Here is a 20,721-nt window from a genome sequence, read left to right on the forward strand (position 1 = left end):
CCCCTGCTTCCCTCCTGGCCTCTTGCAGTCTGGTTTCAGCCCAGTCATTAGAGTTAGCTTTGTTTACTTATAATTTATTTTTTATTAGAGGTAGCTCTTTTTAAAATAGTATTTTTCTTCTTTTTTTTTTAAATTGAAAAACAGTTGACATATATAAGGGGGTCAGAAGGTAGACATTTCCAATTATTAGCGTTAACTGAAAAAATTGAAGTCAGATCACGTTGTTCTTCTGCTAAAAACCTGTTAATGGCATTGAATTTGACCTACAAGGCCATACAAAAGTCCTCCTCATGGCCCACAAGTCCCATATGATCTGTCCCCTGTCACCTAGCTGATCTTTGCTCCTCCCGTGTCCCCCTTTGTCAGCCCTGCTCCATCCACACTGACCACCTTGCTGTCCCTGGAACACGCCTCCGCATCAGGGGCCTTACTCTAGCTGCCGGTCCATCACGTTCTTCTCCCATGAACATCTCCTTGGCTTACCCTCTTCCTTCTGTCTGACCTCACCCTTTCAGTAGGGCCCACCCTTTCTATCCTGTTGAATATTGTCAACGGTCTTGTTCTGTTCTTCACTTCCCTTTGCCACCGTGCCCCCAACGGACCCACCCTTTAGACTCTTGACGACTTATGTATTCATCATGTCTGTTGTTTATTCCCCTCCCTCCCCCCAAGAATGTGAGCTCTGGAGGGCTGGAAGCTTTGCCTGTCTCGTTCCCTGTTGTCGGTCTCATCCTCCTTTCCCACCTGCCTGAGACCGCCTGCCGTTGTGGAGGGCCTAGAGACACAAATTGATTTCAAGTGGCTCTCGTTTCTTCTTTGGCCTCCACTTCCAGTGGGTTCTACGCTTGTCAATGTGATGATCATGTTCTCTCGATGGAAACGTTAGAAGTCACAGGAGGTGAGAACTTTGCCTGTCTCCTACTGCACGTGAAGGCTCTTCTAAAGACTCAGCTTTTCCTTTTCTAAACATTTCTTCTCATACCTAAGTCACTGCAGGGCGGGTTTTGTGGTTCCGATATTCCCGAGTCCCTTCTGTTGGTGGTGATTGCCGGTGGCTGCAGGCTCCTCTTTTAGTGTGAAATATGTGAACTTTTCAGGTGTGAATTCATCAGGGAATACCCTTTGCAAAGTGAAACACCGTATCTCCTATAAACCCAAGTATCAGAAAAGAACATTTTAAGACAAAAGAACATTTTAAAACACTTCTTTTTACGAATGGGCATAGAATTCTGATTTAAGGGTTTAAGGGTTTATTAATCACAAAGTTTCTCTCTCTTCTCCCTCCTGCCCCGAGATACCTGTTCTAGTATCAAGAAGAGACAGGGGTTTGTAGTGTCTCTGGAAGACCCTAGGAAGTTCTCGTCCCTTGGGTACTTGGTACAACACGAGAGGCACTGCTCAAGTCCCCTTTGCAGGGGGAGATGCTCTGAGCTGCATTAGCATATGTGTTAGTTCATGGTTTTGAAGATCTGGAATTCACAGATGCTTTTATAATCTCTTCAGTTCTATTCCACAGACGTTTGTAGAGCACCTGCCCTGCACCGATCACTGCGTAGCTAGCATTACAGAGATGTACCTGAACCCCCTTCTCGGGGGCCTCACAGTCTATTAGGGGAGATAGGCATGTGAAGGCAACAACCACGCCGTAGTGTGATATAATATGGACACAAGGGACAGAGATAGCAGGCGGGGAGCACTAGGGTGTAGGCTAAGTGGGGAGGGAAGATGGTCAGGAAGTCTTTACAAGAGAGGCCTCATTTTTTCTTTGACAAGGGTGAGGGTAAGGCATGTTTCTCTTAGTCGGCCAAGGAGATCAGGAGGACTAGAATTCTGCCTTCACGTACCTTTGGATAATTGCCACCTCTTGGAGGTTCTTCGAGAAACTGCTCATGAGAACAAAAGAGAATAGACCGCTTGCCGCATGTCTTGCAGTACTGTGCAGGAGGGAGACATGGGAGAGGAAGAAACCTTGGATTTAGATCATCTAACCCCTTAGATGCAGGAGGTAGAAAAGAAGATGGTACTTAGGGATGCCTGGGTGGCTCAGATGGCTGAGCGTCTGCCTTCGGCTCAGGTCGTGAGCTGCCAGTCCTGGGATCGAGCCCCACTTTGGGCTCCCAGCTCAGCAGGGAGTCTGCTTCTCCCTCTCCCTCTGCCTCTTCCCTGCTTGTGCTCTCTCTGTCTCTGGCTGAAATAAATAAATAAAATCTTTAAAAAATTAAAAAAAAAAGATGGTATTTAGTTAAGTGACATTAGCTTACAGTAGATTGTTTGCATCGTTGTTCACAACAGCCCCTCCCTGTACAACGTGACTTTGCCACTTGTTGCATCAGAAAGTGGGGTTTATTTCTCCACCCCTTGCGTCTGGGCCAGCCTTGTAACTTGCTTTGACCAGTACAGTGTGGCAAACGTGTGTCATATGAGCTGGGCAGCCACGGCCTCAGGAGGGTTTGTAGCTTCTGCTCCTTCCTTCTTACAGCCCCGAGATGGCCGTATGAAGAAGCCAGGCTAGTCTTCTTGGGGATGATACGCCACGTGGTGGGGAGAGAGACCCAGTGAACAGTCAGTCCAAGCTGCTGGACGTGGGAGCGGGATCATAATGGGACATGCAGCCCCTGGTGAGTGGCAGCCTCCGGACCACACTGCTCAGGAGATCACAAGTGGGGTTTCAGCTGCTGTGTACTGGGTGAGGGTGGGGTCATTCTGCAGCAGCGGATAACCAGCACAAACATCTGACAGTGGCGGGCTGACCACTGGGCTCGAATCTGACCATTTGGATTTGAAATCTTTTTTCTTGGAAAGACTCTAGGACAAGAAGGGGGGATAAAGCCTTGTCTGTGAGTACTAGAAGGTTTGTTGTCCAAGCAGCTTTCTAAAAGAGTACTTCTCATTCCATAGATTTTTTTTTTGAAATTCTTCTCTGGCAGGTTGGAGACTTTGATTATAGGAAATAATTCAAAATCTTTAACAGCTCTATCCTTTCCTCACACTGGGCAGTATTAAAGGCCAAAGAACTCTGCAAAGTGTTGCTTATTGCCTGTTCTCTGTTGAAATCCCAATTTTCTGTGAGTTTTAACCTCTGTCACGAAGCTGATGTTTCAGGTGTTCACTGGTTTTCAGCCTGCTATTTTCAGCAATTTCAGTATCCTTTCTCCTTTGCCTCTCGCCCCTACCTTGGCCTTGACTTGATCATGCTTCCTTCGACAATGGGTCACCTCCCCACTCAACTCTGGGTTCCCGGACAAGCCTCAGCGTGGGCTGTCGATTCTTCTCACCAGGTAAAGGAGATCAGATACAGTTAGTTCTTGATACTTGCGATCATGACTTTTTCCCAATGTGTCTCTTGCATTGTTATTAAAGTTAGACAATTACTTTAAATTGTTGGAATAATATACAATCTTAGTTAAACTTGTTAAAAAAAAATCAGCTGACCTTCTTGTCCCACCTTCTTTCTGTAAAAGTCTTTCATTTCGTATGGCTCTTCGGAGTACCTTTCCAGCTCTTGTATTGTATGCCTCCCAATGCATGGGTCATTGAGTGAAACCAACAAGATCTTGAAAATGTACTCAGTTGAACACTCTGGTCTTAGGGAGATCATTTGGTTGGTGGTTAACCATTGCAAACATGCATTTAAAGCTTTTGAGGGAACATAACGTTCTAGGTTGGTATTAGGATTATTATAAGCAGGGTAATTCCCAATGTTTGAAGTGTACGTCGGAGTCCTGGTTCCCATTTTTTTGCAGAAGCAGAATAGCCTTCATCTATATGAGCCACAACCGTTGTACCTTGTGTCATTGCTGCCTTTGCAGGAGAGTCAGCCAGGGCGTTTCTCTGATACTCAGGCTCAATCTTTTTAGCGCGAACTCCAGTTTTGTTGACAGCAATTTCAGAAAGTAAGAGGATAGGAGCAGGGAGGCCATTTATTTGTTGTCTGTTCTTCATTGGGGTCCCCGTGGACATAAGAAAACCACTTTGTTCCATAGTATCCCCAAATGATGGATGATTCCAAAGGCAAACTGTCTGTCTGTATGCATAGTACCAGTTTGTCCTTCTGGTTATTGGTGAGCTCTGGGAAGGGCATGGAGCTCTGCTTATTGGGCTGACGCAGCTTGTGGGAGACTTCCCCTCCAGAAAGTTCGAATGGGGAGTGACAGCAGAGTCAGCTTGGATTTTCCCCTTTTTCATCTTTATTTCATATTCATATTTCATATTCATATTTCACATTCATATTTATTTCATCCACAAACAGAATTAGATCAGGGTTGGTCATCCGGGCATCTCATAAATCCAAACATGATGTCAGGAAATGGATTGCCTTGCTAGTGCTGACCAAGTAATTCCAGACTGGCTGGTTAGGATGGAATTAGTGGGAGAGGCCGAAACTGCAATTGGGTTAGGCATTCAGTCTTGATTTGGTGGTGTGGGCTTAGCACCAGTGACTCCATCTGGAGCCTGTTGTCTCTTTTTTAACATGTCCTAGAAAACTTAAAACTAGTGAAGAAAGCTTCCTAGATACTGCTTATCGTTGAGGCAGAGTATGTTCAAATTTGGGGCAAGTCCCATTTCTATTTCATGGTCTTTGAACCTAGTTATTTCCTTATTTCTCAGCTGTTTCCATAGATTTTTACACTTAAGTCTTCTCTCTGTTCAGGTGTCACCTCCACAAAGAACCCTTCCTTGGTCATTTAACTTCATTGCCAATCTCTGACCTCTTTAGCAGGTTAATTTTTTCCCCATGAAACTCACTTCCTGACCTTTTATTATATTTTTATTCCCCTACCACAAGGGCAGTATTTTTGTCTTGTTTTCTTCTGTGTATAGGACCTAGAAACATGGTCAGTGTAATAGATGCTCAATAAACAGTTGTTATATAAGTAAGAGGATATTTACTGAATCTCCCATGTTTGTATCCTCAGTGATTTTGCTAGAAATTCCTCCTGTGATTTCATTGAAGTCATAATGAACACTGTAAGACTACCCTGCCCACTGAAAGAAGACAAATAATCAACACTTCAAGGCTTTAATTCTTTAAATAACTATACATTTCCCTAACAAGAATATCATCCAGGCCATTGTTGCATATTTTATCAACAAGACCATCACATGATGGTGACCACCTTGTTTGGTTTGCTTGGGATTTTGCTGGTTTTAAAACAGCCCTATGTCAGAGATCCCTTTCAATCCTGGGTAAACCGGGACAGGTGGTATTACCCTAACGTGGGATACTTTACTGAATGCTAGATGTATAATGCTCATGTCAGTTTTGTGAATTATTACTTTGGTGTTCTATCAAAAGCAGTTTTGCTTTCCATGCTTTCTTAATAAAGTTATGCTGATAGCTTATAACATAAATGTTTATAACTCTTCTTTACTAATCACTTCTGGTACTTCTCCATAGATTAATATCAAACTAGCTATCCTGTCCCGCCCAGTAGCCAGAATACTCATTTACTAATACTGGGATGTTTGAATTTCAAGTACTCTGGCATATTACGTCCACCCTTTTTTTTCAGAAGTTACAAATATGAAAGACGGTGGTGTCAAGGCTTTGCACTTGCTTTACCTTTAAGACATCTGAAGGCATCATATGCTAGAAGACATTTGTTGTCAAAGACATACAGAGGCACTAAGAAAGTCATCTTTTGGGATTTGTGGGTGTCTTCCTTAGCAGGATGGCGTTTGATCCGTAAGACCAGGAAAGCACTCTCATCCTATTAGTCAGGCTCTCACTTTGAATCTTTGATCAGTTTGTTATGAATTAGCGTGCATACAGAACCTTCTGGAATATTTTGTTTTAAATTGCGCAATATATCTTTCACTTTTATAGGCCAATTTATGCTGACCTAAATCTATAGACTCTAAAATCTAAGAAAATGTGTGGTGGGCTTTGCTTTAACATGGTTGAAGTACTTAGAATGGTAAATGTGTCCTAAATGTTATGCTTTCTGGGTGTCATCATGTCTGAATGACCTCATACTTCTTTCTTTTTTTAAAAAGGATTTTATTTTTTTATTTACTTGTTAGAGCACAGGCAGGGGTGCAGTGGGCAGAGGGAGAGGGAGAAGCAGATTCCCTGCTAAGCAGGGAGCCCGATGTGGGGCTCGACCCCAGGATCATGACCTGAGCTGAAGACAGACGCTTAATCGGCTGAGCCACCCAGGCACCCCTACCTTATACTTTCTATACCGCCTCTTTTTTTTTTTTTTTTTAAGATTTTAAAAATCTATTTATTTGACAGATCACAAGTAGACAGAGAGGCAGGCGGGGGTGGGGGAAGCAGGCTCCCTGCTGAGCAGAGAGCTGGATGTGGGGCTGCGGGGCTCGATCCCAGGACCCTGGGGTCATGACCTGAGCCGAAGGCAGAGGCCTAACCCACTGAGCCATCCAGGCGCCCCTATACTGCCTCTTAAAAAATTGGTGCTTCCTGCGACTCTGTGTTTCGTGTATTTATCACCTCATAGGGTAGCATCTTTTTTACCCATGTTTTTGACCACTTAGTGTAAGCCAGTGTCTCTCAAATCTATTTACAGCTCTAGCCCTTATTTTTTTTTCTAGAACTTACTTAAGTAGCCAAAGTGTCTCCACTAAGAATTGCATCCAACAGTTCTCTTCTTTACCTGTGTTCTGCCTTATTCCTCCATTATTTCTTAGCTGACATATTAAGAGTAAAATCTTGATGCCTGGCTCCAGTTCCAGGTCATAAGAATAGGGTTACCAGGGGAATAACCTAAAATAAGCCCTATGGATGACCCTGGAAGGGCCAGGTAGGGATCAAAGACAGACACAAATCTGAAAGACCTAAATTATTTGGATGTCTGATGCAAAGAAGTAGGAAAGGATTTTGCAAGAATGAAGAAAACAATTTCTCATAAACAACAACAAGAAAGATCTAGTCAAGTCAGAGGGCAGTTGAGGAAGGATTTTCCCAAGTCATGGTTTTAGCTGTAGCATTCATCTCTTGTGTAGTGTACTTGGTATTTAGTTCCTGTTAATTCATAGTCAAAGTACTACTGTGCTGGGAGAAATGGTGCATGGACCAACCTGACTTGTATGTTACACATCATTCCCAACCTTACCGATTGCATGTGAACTCATTCATGCTATAGGAACATGCAATGGAATACGTGATCATTTACTTATGATCTCATTCATCTTTATCTACCCCAAGGAGTCTCAGTTCATTCAGGCTGCTATAACAAAATACCGTAGACTTGGTGTCTTGTAAACAGCAGAAGTCTATTTCTTGTAGTTCAGGAGTGTGAAAGTCCAAAATGAAGCTGCCAGCAGATTTGGAGTCTGGTGAGGACTCACTGCCTGGTTCACAGATGGCCTTCCTTTTGCTGTGTCTTCACCGCATGGAAGGCGTAAGGCATCTCTTTTTTATAAGGCTACTAATCTCATTCAGGAGGACTTCACCTTCATGACCTAATAATCTCCTAAAAGCCCCACCTACAGATAATCTTACTTTGGGGATTAGGTTTCAGCATAGGAATTTTGGCAGAATACATTCAGTCCATAGCAAGGTATCATTCTGGGTGCCTGGGCGGCTCAGTGGGTTAAAGCCTCTGCCTTCGGCTCAGGCCATGATCCCAGAGCCCCGCATCGGGCTCTCTGCTCGGCGGCGAGCCTGCTTCCCTTCCTCTCTCTCTGTCTGCCTCTCTGCCTACTTGTGATCTCTGTCAAATAAATAAATAAAATCTTAAAAAAAAAAGTATCATTCCTTTTTTTTTGTCATGAGAGAACAGAAGACTAAAAAAATGACATATCTTGTCTAAAGCCACATAAATAAAGTATTTGTCAAGATAAGATAGGCTCTTGTGTGGGAAGAATTAACTTTGAAACATAAGTAGTTTAACATAGTGAAGGTTTATTGTGCTTATTGTGTTTATTCTCACTCACATGACAAATCCAGTGCGGTTTAGTAGGGGGTGGGGTCCTCTGCTCCATACAATTACTAAGAGACTCAAGGTGATGGAGGCTCTGCCCCCTGTGTCTATATAATCTGGAACAAGTTTCCATGAAAGAAAAGGTAGAAGTAATGAACTAGGCACACTTTTGTAAAATGTTTTCCTATTGGCCAGAACTTATCATGTGACTCCAGTCTGACTGGAGGCGGGGCTGGGAATATGGGGTTGTAAATAGAGTATTTGGTGAGCGCTCTTTTCACCGAAGTTTTGGGGCAGAGATGTAAGCTCAGGTCTGTTTCAAGTCCTACGCCAGTTTCACACCTAACCTTCTGCCGCAAGATTCTTGAAGGACAGGGTCTCTGGAGTCAGAGGTGTCAGACAGAGTCAAGGACACCGCATGCCACCCAACAGGACTGCTTTTTGGCCCAGACCACCAAGAGTCCAACAGGACCAGGCTGAACAGCTGAAATGGGAGCAGCCGAAGCGAGAACAAGCACAGCCCCGTGAAATAGGGGGCGTCGATAGAGGAAAGAAGTTGCAAGCTTTTAAGGTAGAGGAAAGGTAATGAATAGGGATGTCGAAGTCTAAAGGCCAGAGTAAACCAGGTTTGGAGACAGCAAGCAGCAGTCTACATAGAGCGAGCCAGGAAGGACTGAGGAGTGGATACTGAAAGGCAGTCGGAGGACCAATCAGGGACGTATCCCACTTAGACTGACAGCAGGCCGGGAAACCCTCCCGGCGGGCCCACTGTCAAAACCCGCGCAGGTGGGAAGTGTCATTCATGTATCAAGATACTGTTTAAGCATCTATTAGGGACCCCACGTTTCTTGACCAGCTGAACCAGGCCCGTATTTCTGATGCAGACCAACCTTGTTACCGCATAAACAGATCTTCAGAGTATGTTAGACTTTTTCACACCTCCGTGCCCTTTATGAGTGAGACCCCTTTCCTGGAATGCTTTTTTGCCCTTTGACCAACCAGCTGAAATTTTCCCACTATTCTTGAAGCAGTGGGTACCAAGGAAAATGATGCAAACAGACAAAAGAGTTTATTTGTTCCCATGGCAACCTGGGCCTGTTTCTATCACTGCACTTACCACCTGGCCTTTTAACTCTTGGTTTTCTTGGAGGTAAGTGCTCTGTACCTCATCACTTAATGTAGAGCTTGGCCCAGAGAAGGGGCTCTGTAAATACCTGTTGAATGAACAGAGCTGAACGTTAATGTATTTAGGTGCCATTTGATGGCATGGAGTTCCAGATTGTGTCTATGTATTAAGAATGAATGTAAACACTAAAGTCAATCTATAGAATATCAAAAGTACCTAATAATAAATATTATCTGGCATCAGGCAATACTATGTAAGAGAGTTTTTGATTTCTTCAGGAAATAAAAGTGCCTTGGTTAAATATTTTTTAAAAAAATATTTTTGATGTATCAGCTTATTAGTGAGAGTTGATGCTTTCTCTTTTTTATTTAAAAGATAATATAAGGGCACCTGGCTGGCTCAGTGGATTAAGCCTCTGCCTTCGGCTCAGGTCATGATCCAGCGGTCCTGGGATCGATCCCGCATCCGGCTCCCTGCTCAGCGGGGAGCCTGCTTCTTCGTCTCCCTCTGCCTGCTGCTCTGCCTATGTGTGCTGTCTCTGTCTGTCAAATAAAATCTTTAAAAAAATGTACATACCTTGAGTAAAAAATAATTTATGGCTGAAAAATGCTAACCATCATCCGAGCTTTCAGCGAGTTGTAATGTTTTTGCTGGGGCGGGGTTCTGTCTCAATGTTGACGGCTGCTGACCCATCACGGTGGTGGTTGCTGAAGGTTGGGGTGGCTGTGGCAGTTGATTAAGGTAACAGCGAAGTTTGCTGCATCAGTTGACTCTTCCTTTCATGCATAATCGATCTCTCTGTAGCATGCAATACTATTTGATAACGTTTCACCCATAGTAGAACTTCTCTCAAAATTGTAGTCAGTCCTCTCAAACCCCTCCACTGTTTTATCGACTACATTTATGTAGTATTCTAAGTCCTCTGCTGTCACTTTTAACAGGACCAGCATCTTCACCAGGAGTAGGTTCCATCTCAAAGCGACTTCTTAGCTCCTCCATAAGCAGCAGCTCTTCGTCTGTTAAGGTTCTGTCACGGGATCACTGCAGTTCAGCCGCACTTTTAGGCTCCGCTTCTGATTCTGGTTCTCTGGCTGTTTCTGGCACATCTGCACTGACTCCGCCACTGAAGTCTTGAACCCCTCAAAATCAACAAACTTAAAAGTTTGAGAAATTGCAAGAATTGCCAAAATGTGACTCAGAGATGTCGTGTTAGCAAATGCTGTTGAAAAAAGGGTGCTAATAGGTTTGCTTGGCATAGGGTTGCCACAAACCTTTAGTCTGTTTAAAAAAAGGCGGGGGCAGTATTAGCAGAGCACAATAAAATGAGAGTTGCCTGTACTGGCATTTACGAGAAAATGCAACGAGGCTGGTTCTCGGTATATGAAAAAACTACAGACTAGAACTAAGAGCTGCTGCTAGGGTAAGGAACCTTGGCGGAGATGACTCAGAACAAAAAAAAAAAAAACGAAGCAAATCCTTTTGTCCTCCTCTAGCCTTGTGGTCTTCCTCTGTCGCCCCCTTGTGGTAGAGCCTCACGGGGAGCGTCTGGCCCCACAGAAACGGGATTTGCAGAGTCCCAGTCCCCATATAACAGAGCCATATGGAAGTGTAGGTTTGAAACTTAGAGTTAATGTCTTAATAACCAGTATGTAAAATGATAAGAAAGCCCACCAATCACCATAAAACATCTTTTAATTTTTGCATTTTAACTTCCGTATGTGAATTCATCTTTAAGTAGTTTCAGCATTTTTCTGTATTTACTTGATACTAAATCAATTGTTTTTGATATTTCTGCATTATATTTGTCATCTTTATGTTAATGGTACACTATTTAGCTGTACTGTTGTTTATTAAATTGTTCCCCTAAAGCTGGGCATTTATATAGTTTCTAATTGTTGGTTACTATAGATACAACTTGAACATCTTTGTGTACATACTTTTTTTCCTTCTATTTAATATTCCTGGGACTGTAATTAGCATTTTTAAGGATAGAAACATTTTTAATTATTTATTTATTTAAAGGATTTATTTATTTATTTGACAGATAGAGTGAGAGAGGGAACACAAGCAGGGGGAGTGGGAGATGGAGAGGGAGAAGTGGGCTCCCTGCTCAGCAGGGAGCCTGCTGTGGGACTTGATCCCAGGACCCTGGCAGACGCTTAATGACTGAGCCACCCAGGTGTCCCAGAACATTTTTTTTTTTAATGGAGACTCCATGCCCAGCATGGAGCCCACCGTGGGGCTTGAATTCATGACCCTGAGATCTAGACCTGAACTGAAATTAGGAGTTGGACACTTAACCTACTGAGCCACCCAGGTGCCCCAAAGATACGAGCATTTTATGTGTTGCTTTATTTCTTTTCAAAAGCAGTTTATGCTACCACCAGCAATAAATGAATATACCTGGTTAGCCATTAAATACCGATTTTTAGGCATCCCAGTGAAATCATGGGAAAAATAAAGGCATGTATTTGGGGGGCAATGGCAAAATAAATTATGGGACAGAGGGCATTTAAAATCTGTGCTTTTTGCTCTTTAAACAAGAAATAAAGCTGCAATGTAAAGTTAAAAAGATTTCTTAGCTTAGTCTTAAGGTAAAATTTTCCCTTGAAATAATTATGTAAGTCAGTGGTTCTTGAAGTATGGTCCCTGACCCAGCAGCATTGACATCGTTTGAGAATAGAAAAGTAACTCCTTGACTTCCTCTACAATTAGATCAACTGTAGATTTACTGATTAAGAAATTCGGGGATGTGGGGGGAAGCCCAGCAATTTGTGTTTTATGTAGCCCTCCAGGAGATGCTGACACATGCTAAAATTGAAGTACCTTTAACAGAAGATGAATTCTGTAGAAATTCCATTTTGCACTTTAAAGGCAAAGAACTTTTTCACATTGTGTTGAGAAATAATAAAGTTATTTTTTTAACATAAGGCTATTTTAACATGAAAATGTGTTTTTCCTGCAGCTTGAACTTGACTAGTGTTAGCAGAGTATTTTCAAAAGTAAAAATACAGAGATTACAGCATGGATTCAGTTTATCACCTGTGTTTGCAACTAGACTGTTTTTAATTCTTGTAGTTATTTGCAGTTTTTCCTGTGGCACTGAGGCAAGGAAATTAAACTGTACTTAGAAGAGAAATGCAAGGTTTGTAAATACTGTCTCAAACACATTAAAGATTTGAAAACTTAAAATATTAAAAGTAGAGTGAGGGATGCCTGGGTGGCTCAGTTGGTTAAGCAGCTGCCTTCGGCTCAGGTCATGATCCCAGCGTCCTGGGATCGAGTCCCACATCAAGTTCCTTGCTTGGCAGGGAGCCTGCTTCTCTCTCTGCCTCTGCCTGTGCTTGCTCACTCTCTCTCCCTCCCTCTCTCTGACAAATAAATAAATAAAATCTTTAAAAAAAAAAAAAGTAGAGTGAACATATGACCCAGTAATGCCACTTCTGGGTATTTATCAGAAGAAAATGAAAACACCAACTTGAAAAGATAAATTGACCCTCGTGTTCATTGCAGGTTTATTTATAATAGCCAAGATGTAGAAATAACTTAAGCATCCATAAAGAGGTGAATAGATAAAGAGAATATGACACATATAGATGTATGTGTGTGTGTGTATGTACACACATAAAATGGAATATTACTCAGCCATAAAAAATGGAATTTTGTCATTTGTGACAACATGGAGGGACCTTGAAGGCATTATGCTAAGTGAAGTAAGTCAGAGAAAAACAAATACTACAAGATCTTACTTATATATGAAACTTAAAGAAAATGAACAAACCCTGAGCTCACAGGGACAGAGAACAGATGGGTGGTTGCCAGAGGTGGGGGTGTGTGGTCAAAATGGGTGAAGGGGGTCAAAGTTACAACCCTCAAGTCCCATAATAAATAAATCATGGGGATGTATATACAGCATGGTGGTTGACTATGGTTAATAATACTTTTGGACCTATTCAAAAGTTGCTAAGAGAGAAGATCTCGAAAGTTCTCAACATGGGAAAAAATTTGTAACTATGTGTAGTGATATTACCTAGACTTATTGTGGTGATCAGTTTGCAATATATACAAATATTGAATCATTACATTGTATACCTGAAACCAGCAGGTTATGTCAGTTGTATCTCAAGAAAAGAAAGTTCATGTATGTAAAAGCCATAAGCACAATGCCTAGACCAGATATTATCAATAGGTGTTAGTATTACTCTTGTTAGAGTTGTTACTATAATTTGGCCCAAAGTCCCTAACATATAGTTGGAAACCTAAGAGACACTTGATGCATGCATATTAACTTATATCTTCAGGTCATTTAGTCCATTAAGTCACATTTACGAGAGGTAAGTTAAAGTACTCAAGGAAAGCAATTCGAGGGAAAATACCATTTCACCTTACATTTATCAATGCCTGAGGAATATATGTGTTCTGACCCTTGACCTAGGTAATCATACTTGTTCATGATTTCCTCATGCCTAGAGAATAATTGCATTGACTGTGGCTTGGAAGATTGAGAATAGACAAATAATAGAGTATCTGAGGAATAAACTCAATATAAAGAACTACAAAAGTTCTAGGACAGCCAGATATTACCAGTCAAGGGTATCACAGCGTTTTAAGTGTGATAAAGTCATCATCAGGATGATGATGATAATAATAATAATAACTTGGCATATACAATACTGTATTTCATTATAGTAGACAAATCTTATAAGTGATCTGAGAAATCTCAGCACCCTACCCCTTCATTTTATAGGTCAGTAAGCTGAGTCTCAGAAAGGTGAAGTCATTTGGCTACAAATAGCTATAATGCAAAATGTGATGAATTAAGACAGATTCAAACCAAGGACCTTAGAAGTTCAGAAGAGGAAGAAATTACTTGTGATGTAGATGATAAATGAAAACTTCATAGAGATGGTGACATAAAATCTATGGATGGAAAGAAGGATCTAATTTAAACAGGCAGAAAAAGAAGTAGAGCGTTTCAGGCAAAGGCAAGTATAGGCAAAACAACGGACCCGGTTGACTGGAGCACAATGCATATGGAAAGAGCAGTGAATGATAAGATTGGAGTGGGGCAAAAAAAAATTTTTTTTAAGGTAATTACGTCCTTATTTGTGCAGAACTTTAAATTTTCTAAGCTTTCTATATTCATTATGTTAGGACTTAGGATTGCAAGTAACAACAATGTGACTCAAACCAGTTAAGAATTTTTCAAAACATGTACCCAAAGCGTGGAAGGTTGGGGGTCAAGCTGTGACTCTTCTGCACAGTTAGGAACTTAGTTGCCCAAAACTCCCTGGTTCAAGTGTTGATGATGATGATTTTTTTTAAAGATTTTATTTATTTATTTGACAGAGATCACAAGTAGGCAGAGAGGCAGGCAGAGAGAGAGGGGGAAGCAGGTTCCCCACTGAGCAGAGAGCCCGATGTGGGGCTCGATTCCAGGACCCTGGGATCATGACATGAGCTGAAGGCAGAGGCTCTAACCCACTGAGCCACCCAGGCACCCTGATGATGATGATGATGATGATGATGATGATGATGATGATAAAGCAGCAGCAGGAAAGTCACACAGTTAGAAAGTGGCAAGACAGGATTCAAACTCGGGAAGTCTGCCTCCAGAGTCTGTGTTCTAGTAGTAAGGGGCTAGTCAAGAGTGGTCAAAAGGGCCATTTATAGGGTTGAGAACTTCTATTTGAACCGTGTAATTAGAGCACAGAAAGGGGCATTTTCCAGGAGGCGTAAGGTGTTGTTTTGAGCAGAGAATACAGTATCAGGCATTAAAACATAAAACTGAGTCATATTAAAATTTTTCAGAGTTTGAGCAAACCTTGATTTGAATCAGGCACCATATAATATAGTAGATAGAAGCTACGAGGGGTGTGCAAACTGAAAGACTTTCATAGGTAGAAGGGGACAGGAACAAGTACGTTATATTGGGATAAAAAAGTGGGTTGCTTAATGCAAGTTCACTTTTCCTCAGGGGATAGATTCCAGATGTCTATCAGGCAGATTACCTAATAGTTCTGATCAGGTGATTCCTGATGGGCTGGTTTACGATTCCCTTTCCAGGAAAGCCAAAACTGTAATTAAGGTTTGGTTTGGTGATCGGGGGCTTAGCATAAGCAGCTCCATTTGGGGCCTGTTGTCTTTTTTTTTTTTTTTTTTAAAACAGGATGCTAATCCAACTTGGACAGCTACTGTTCTCTGTGAGTCATGTTTACTAGCCACACTTCACAGCTTTAGATGTTTAAGTAGTTTGCCTCAGATAATCCAGCAAATCAGGAGCAGAGTTGGAACTAAAATTAGGTCCTCTGATTCAGCGATCAGTGTGCTTTTCATTATAAAATTCTGTAGTTTGTTTTCCATCCCATTCTATTACTCAGTGACTTGACTTGTCTTTCCAGGTATATTTCCACTGCAGTTGTATGAGTTTTCCTGCCTTGGCTGGATAGACCCTATGTCAGCTCTTCTTTGTCCCTTCACTCACCCAGCCCTCCCTGGGGCGTAGGCAAATTAAAGGGCAGCACCTTGTTGTGCTTGGTGAACACTTGGATCATAGCAAGTAATCTATTTGCTTCTAGTTGTTGACTGGCACGTATGTGTCTGCACCAGAATGGAAGTACGAGTTTGTCCTGCTTGTATATGCTGGCACATCTAATGTGAATCACACAGTGAGACTGTAGTATATACTTGAATGGTTAAGTAGTTTGAGACTGTTGATTTATTCATCTCACAAATTGCTATTGAACACCTCTCCTGAAAGACATTGTGAGAGGATAATTGAAAATAAGAGACTCTGGCCTCAAGGGATTCACTGTCTTAACAGAAGAGACAAGTTGTGGGTCATAAATAACTATAATACAAGGTAGAAATTTAGGCCTAGAGTAAAAGCAATCCTTTCTAGAATGAAAACCTTCCCTGTTCTCAATGTCAGCAAATGACTAGCGAATGCAACTCAGGTCTGCCCCCTCTGAAATCGGTTTCTATTGAAGTGAATCAGAATGGAAATTTCATTCAGTCTCCACCGCCACTACTTAAATGGACCTCCAATCGCCAGGTTATTGTTTTCTGATGCTGATGTTAGTTGATTTGCCTTTGTAAGTAGACCTTTGTACTAACCTAACAAATCCACTTTAGGAAAATAATATGTACCTTGCTGGGTTAATAGTACCTTATTGGGTTGTGGTAAGAACTAAATATGTCAACACATTTTATATAATAAGTATCCAAAATGTTTTTGTTGGCACTGGGCATGTTAAAATCAGTCTGGAGAATTCCACATTGGAAACCAGAGTATCAATAAAAACATATATTTGACAAATTGAATTGTTATACTATATGAAAGAATGTCCTTGTTAGGCTACAAATAGGCACTTAGGAGGCTGTTCATGGAATGGCCTAGGCCTCCACTGGCTTTTACATACTGTCCCAGACTTGTTTGAAACTAGACTTCCTCACATCAGTGATGTGAAATCTCAAAGTGATAACTCAAGTAATTGATGAACAGTATATCTTGTAAGACAATCAGATGACTAGATTCAGAGTATTGCCTTATTGGAAGTCCTTTCTCCTGGGAGGGAGCGCTATTACCCCCCCCCCCCAAATATATGCCTGTTCGGCATAAAGATTATCTTGAACTGGTTATTTTTAATAAACAACAGACATAGGAAAATATCTGAAAACACAATAGAAGTAACCCTTTTGTAAGAGACATTTACATTTATAAGGGAAATCTTCATTTGTAAGAGTGTCTCCTCCTTTGTACCAAGAAGATGAGGATGACTCAATTTCTAGAAACATGAATAGAGAAAGCAATGACTTAATCCCACAAAACAACCTTAACCTTGTTTACTTTGCTTTGCCTGGTAACCTCCCATAACTGGTCTCTTTTCTCCCCAAATCTCTTTTGTCTTTAACTAAAGGTGGTATTCTAGTGGCAGCTTGGGTCATTTCAGGGAGCTAATTAGCTTTTCCAGGTCTCTCTCATGTATAACAGGAGGTATACATGTTATTAAACTTCTGTTGGTTTTTCCTCTCTTAATCTGTCTTTCATTACAGGGAGTGTCAGTCGAGAACCGAGAAAGGTAGAGGAAAAGTTATTTTTCCTCCCCTACACTCCCTTTTCCCTCAAAAGTTAACTCCAAATTTCCTTCTCAAAGAAACCTGCTGAATGTGTCCCTGAGGGACCTGGCTCTCCCTTGCAAGGCAAGCAAATAAATTGAGCTTGTTTCTTATCATTTAACACCTGTCCTCTGGCTTCCTCTAACTGTGGGAGAGGTACATGTCTGTCTGTGTCTTAACTGAAAAGACATGAATGTTTTGGGGATCCATCATAGAATATAAAATCCTCTCAGTCTAATAAAGTAGTCAAGAGGATGATGATATTAAATCTTTATGGACTGTGAAATCATAGTATTTGCTCCTAAACGAATAGAACAGCTTTGATATATTTCAGAAATGAAAAGAAGTGTGCCATTTATAAGTGTGAAAATTAAACCAACGGTTTCATTTGTTAAGGTGTATTCTTCTATATTTTGTTGAAGTTTTACTTGTTTTTTAGTTTGTCCTTCCTCTGTCTTGGCAGTTTGTTTGCACACATTGGAGCACTCTTGTTTTTTGGGTGTGTGTTTTTTAAAGATCTTATTTATTTATTTGACAGGGAGAGAGAGAGCATGAGCATGAGCAGGGGGAGAGGGAAAGGGAGAAGCAGACTCCTGCTAAGCAGGGAGCCAGATGTGGGACTGGATCCCAGGACCCTGGGAACATGACCTGAGCCAAAGACAGTTGCTTCACCAACTGAGCCACCCAGGCGTCTCTGGAGCACTCTTAAAGGTGATTTGGATAAATTATATTGTAGACTTCTGTTTCCTCTTTTTATTTAACTTTTTCTGGGTAGAATTATGTTGAAAAGAATATCAAGGGTTTTTTTTTTTAAGATTTTATTTATTTATTTGGCAGACAGAGATCACAAGTAGGCAGAGAGGCAGGCAGAGAGAGAGAGAGGAAGAGAAGCAGGCCTCCTGCTGAGCAGAGAGCCTGATGCGGGGCTCGATCCCAGGACCCTGGGATCATGACCTGAGCCGAAAGCAGAGGCTTTAACCCACTGAGCCACCCAGGCGCCCCTATCAAGGGGTTTTAAAACGAGAAATAGTTCATAAAATAAGCAACTTGAAGGGTAAGGGTAGAAATGAATGTGAAAGGAAGGAGAGAGACTCCAATCCATGTTGCTCTCTGTCATCAGATTAAGGTGGAGATGGTTTTAAGAACTTGTTGTAGGTCTATGAGGCTTCTCTCCAAGCTGCTTAGTGGGTAGTTTCCTTTCCAAGGGCGGAAATACATTAAAGATGTGATTCTAGGAAGGTAATTGAACTTTCATCCTACCTGTCTACCTACCATCTCAAATTCATCTCTTTTAGTGTCTTCCTTCTTCTTTTACTCCATCCCCTATCCTTTTCTTCTGCTCCCTCCCTCCCTCCCCACCCCCCAGTCCTATACATTATCCCTTTCCACTGTAGGATAGGAAAAAATTTTCATCTACCCTCAAGGTTCTACCAGCTAGTCTAAGAACTAAGTGGCCGGGAGATAGATTAATAGGAGAAAAAAAAATAGTTAGGTGTGCATGGAATAGAGACACATAAAGAAATGACCACGGCAGGTGGTTTCTATACTTTTTTGGTAAGGAGACAAGAAATTTGTGAGAAATTGACAGGACAAAGAAAACTTAGGTTTAGGAGCTTCAGTTAGTAAGGAATTCAAAATGATTTGGGCTGGGCTAGTGAATTAGTAAAAGTAACAAGGGTTGTTTAGACAACCTTTTTGGCTCTGAATTCTGTATCTTTGGTGATAAGGTTATCTCCTTACCTCCTGGTAGAGGGAGGGTTCCTTTCATGTGCAAGATTTATTTCCTGTTGCCTGGAGACAAAGATGGGTTAGAGTGTTCTTACACAGGCTGTTTGTTAAGTAACTTTTGTTTGAAATAATCAATAGGCCCTAGTGGCATGTTCTAGGACAGCCTTCCCTTGGCCCCTCTACCATCCTTTAGCTTGTATCTTCCTTCCTAGCCTTCTCTATTTAAAATTGCTTATTGTAATAATGACTCAGCACAATGACTTTGAACATACAGCTAATGCCCTATAAGTCCGGAGAGAAATGAATTAGTTACTTTTTAATTTGAGGCAGTGGGGGAAGTTTGCCTAAATACTTAGCAGTTACAATATGAAAAACGAGAATCTCACATTTGCTGTTAGTAGAGATGATGAGTGCACTATGCTGGGCTCGATGACTATCCTATCATTTCTTTGCAGGTAAAGGCAGATGTAATGTCTGTGTCTTTAAAAACTGCAGTAACAATACCCATTTTGTGCTTCTTTGGGGGAAGTTTTATGAATCTCTGCATAATTATTGCCAAAAAAAGTAAAGGTTTCCTAGAAGACTGAGGGAAAATGTTCTTAAAATTCCACCTTGCTTTCTGTCTTTGAAGGTATTATGTGGCATGATAACGAAGAAAAGAAAGAGCCAGCAAAATTTTGCATAGCAAAATAATGACAAATATTGCCTGGCTTTTGTGATTACAACAAAAGCCGTCCAGGCATACCACAAGCTTGCAGAAAGTCAGTAGTTGAAAGTATTGACTGTTACCAGGACCCTTAGAGAATGACTTAGAATTATCCAGTTGATCACAGGTGACATTCTAAGAAAAATGAACTTTTCTGAACAAGAAATAATCACCAGACATCTTAAAATTATATTAAAAAATGTTGGTGCTTTCATTTGGAAAAAATGGAAGCATAATCAAAAGTAGCATATATGCTAACCACAAAATGATTCTCCCACTCCCCAAATTAATTTACTCCCCACTAAAACTGATTCAATACAAGCAATATAAGAGAAAGGCACATTTGGAAATTCTAAAATGGAATTTCATCTACTAATAAATCATTCTTGATTCTGGGCACATGATAGTGTAAAATACAAACAGGCAAACCAAGTTGGGGAGTTGAACAAGGTTGAGTTCAAAGCTCCTCCGGCCAGCTATCAGTAATGTGCCCCTAGAAAATTTCTCTTCAAATCTCTGTTTTCTTCTTTGTGAAATGGAGATAGTATCTGCCAAAATAGACAAAGAGTGCATAATAAGAATTAGGTTCTATTCCTTTACTTTCCCTGAGCACTTGGTTATTATATGTTGGAAGAATTAGCAATCGTATTTGTTCATTTGTTGTGCACAGCAAACCCGAAGGGCATTTCGTTTTCAAGAAAACATCTGCTCTTCTTAGTTTATCCGGAATGCTCTGATTGGGTTTTGAATGGGAAGCGAAGGACAGACTGGATGGCTTGTCAGGGCTTTATGGGACTAGAGTGATTTAGTCACTGAAAACAACTTAAGCATCTATTTCTTAATGCCTATGCGGGGGAATGCCACACCTCCCTTTTCCACTTTGTGTTTCTGCTTTGGCTTCTGTTTCATGGTCTGTCATTGCTTTAACTAAGCCACCTCCTGGTTAATGTGTTCAATGTGTTTGCTGCTGTGCACTCGCAGGAGCTTATTGATGTGTCACTTTGGATTAAAGTAAGCTTCAGTGATACATAAAGTACATATGTAGTAGGAACTTTCACTTTAATAATTGTTACTCACCAGTATTCACACACAATATATCACCAAGCAACTAAATTTCAGGAAAGCACAAGGGAGTTATTTATTCGTGTTAAAGGGTG

The sequence above is a fragment of the Martes martes genome (assembly GCF_963455335.1).
Source record: "Martes martes genome assembly, chromosome: X".
Taxonomy (NCBI): Eukaryota; Metazoa; Chordata; class Mammalia; order Carnivora; family Mustelidae; genus Martes; species Martes martes.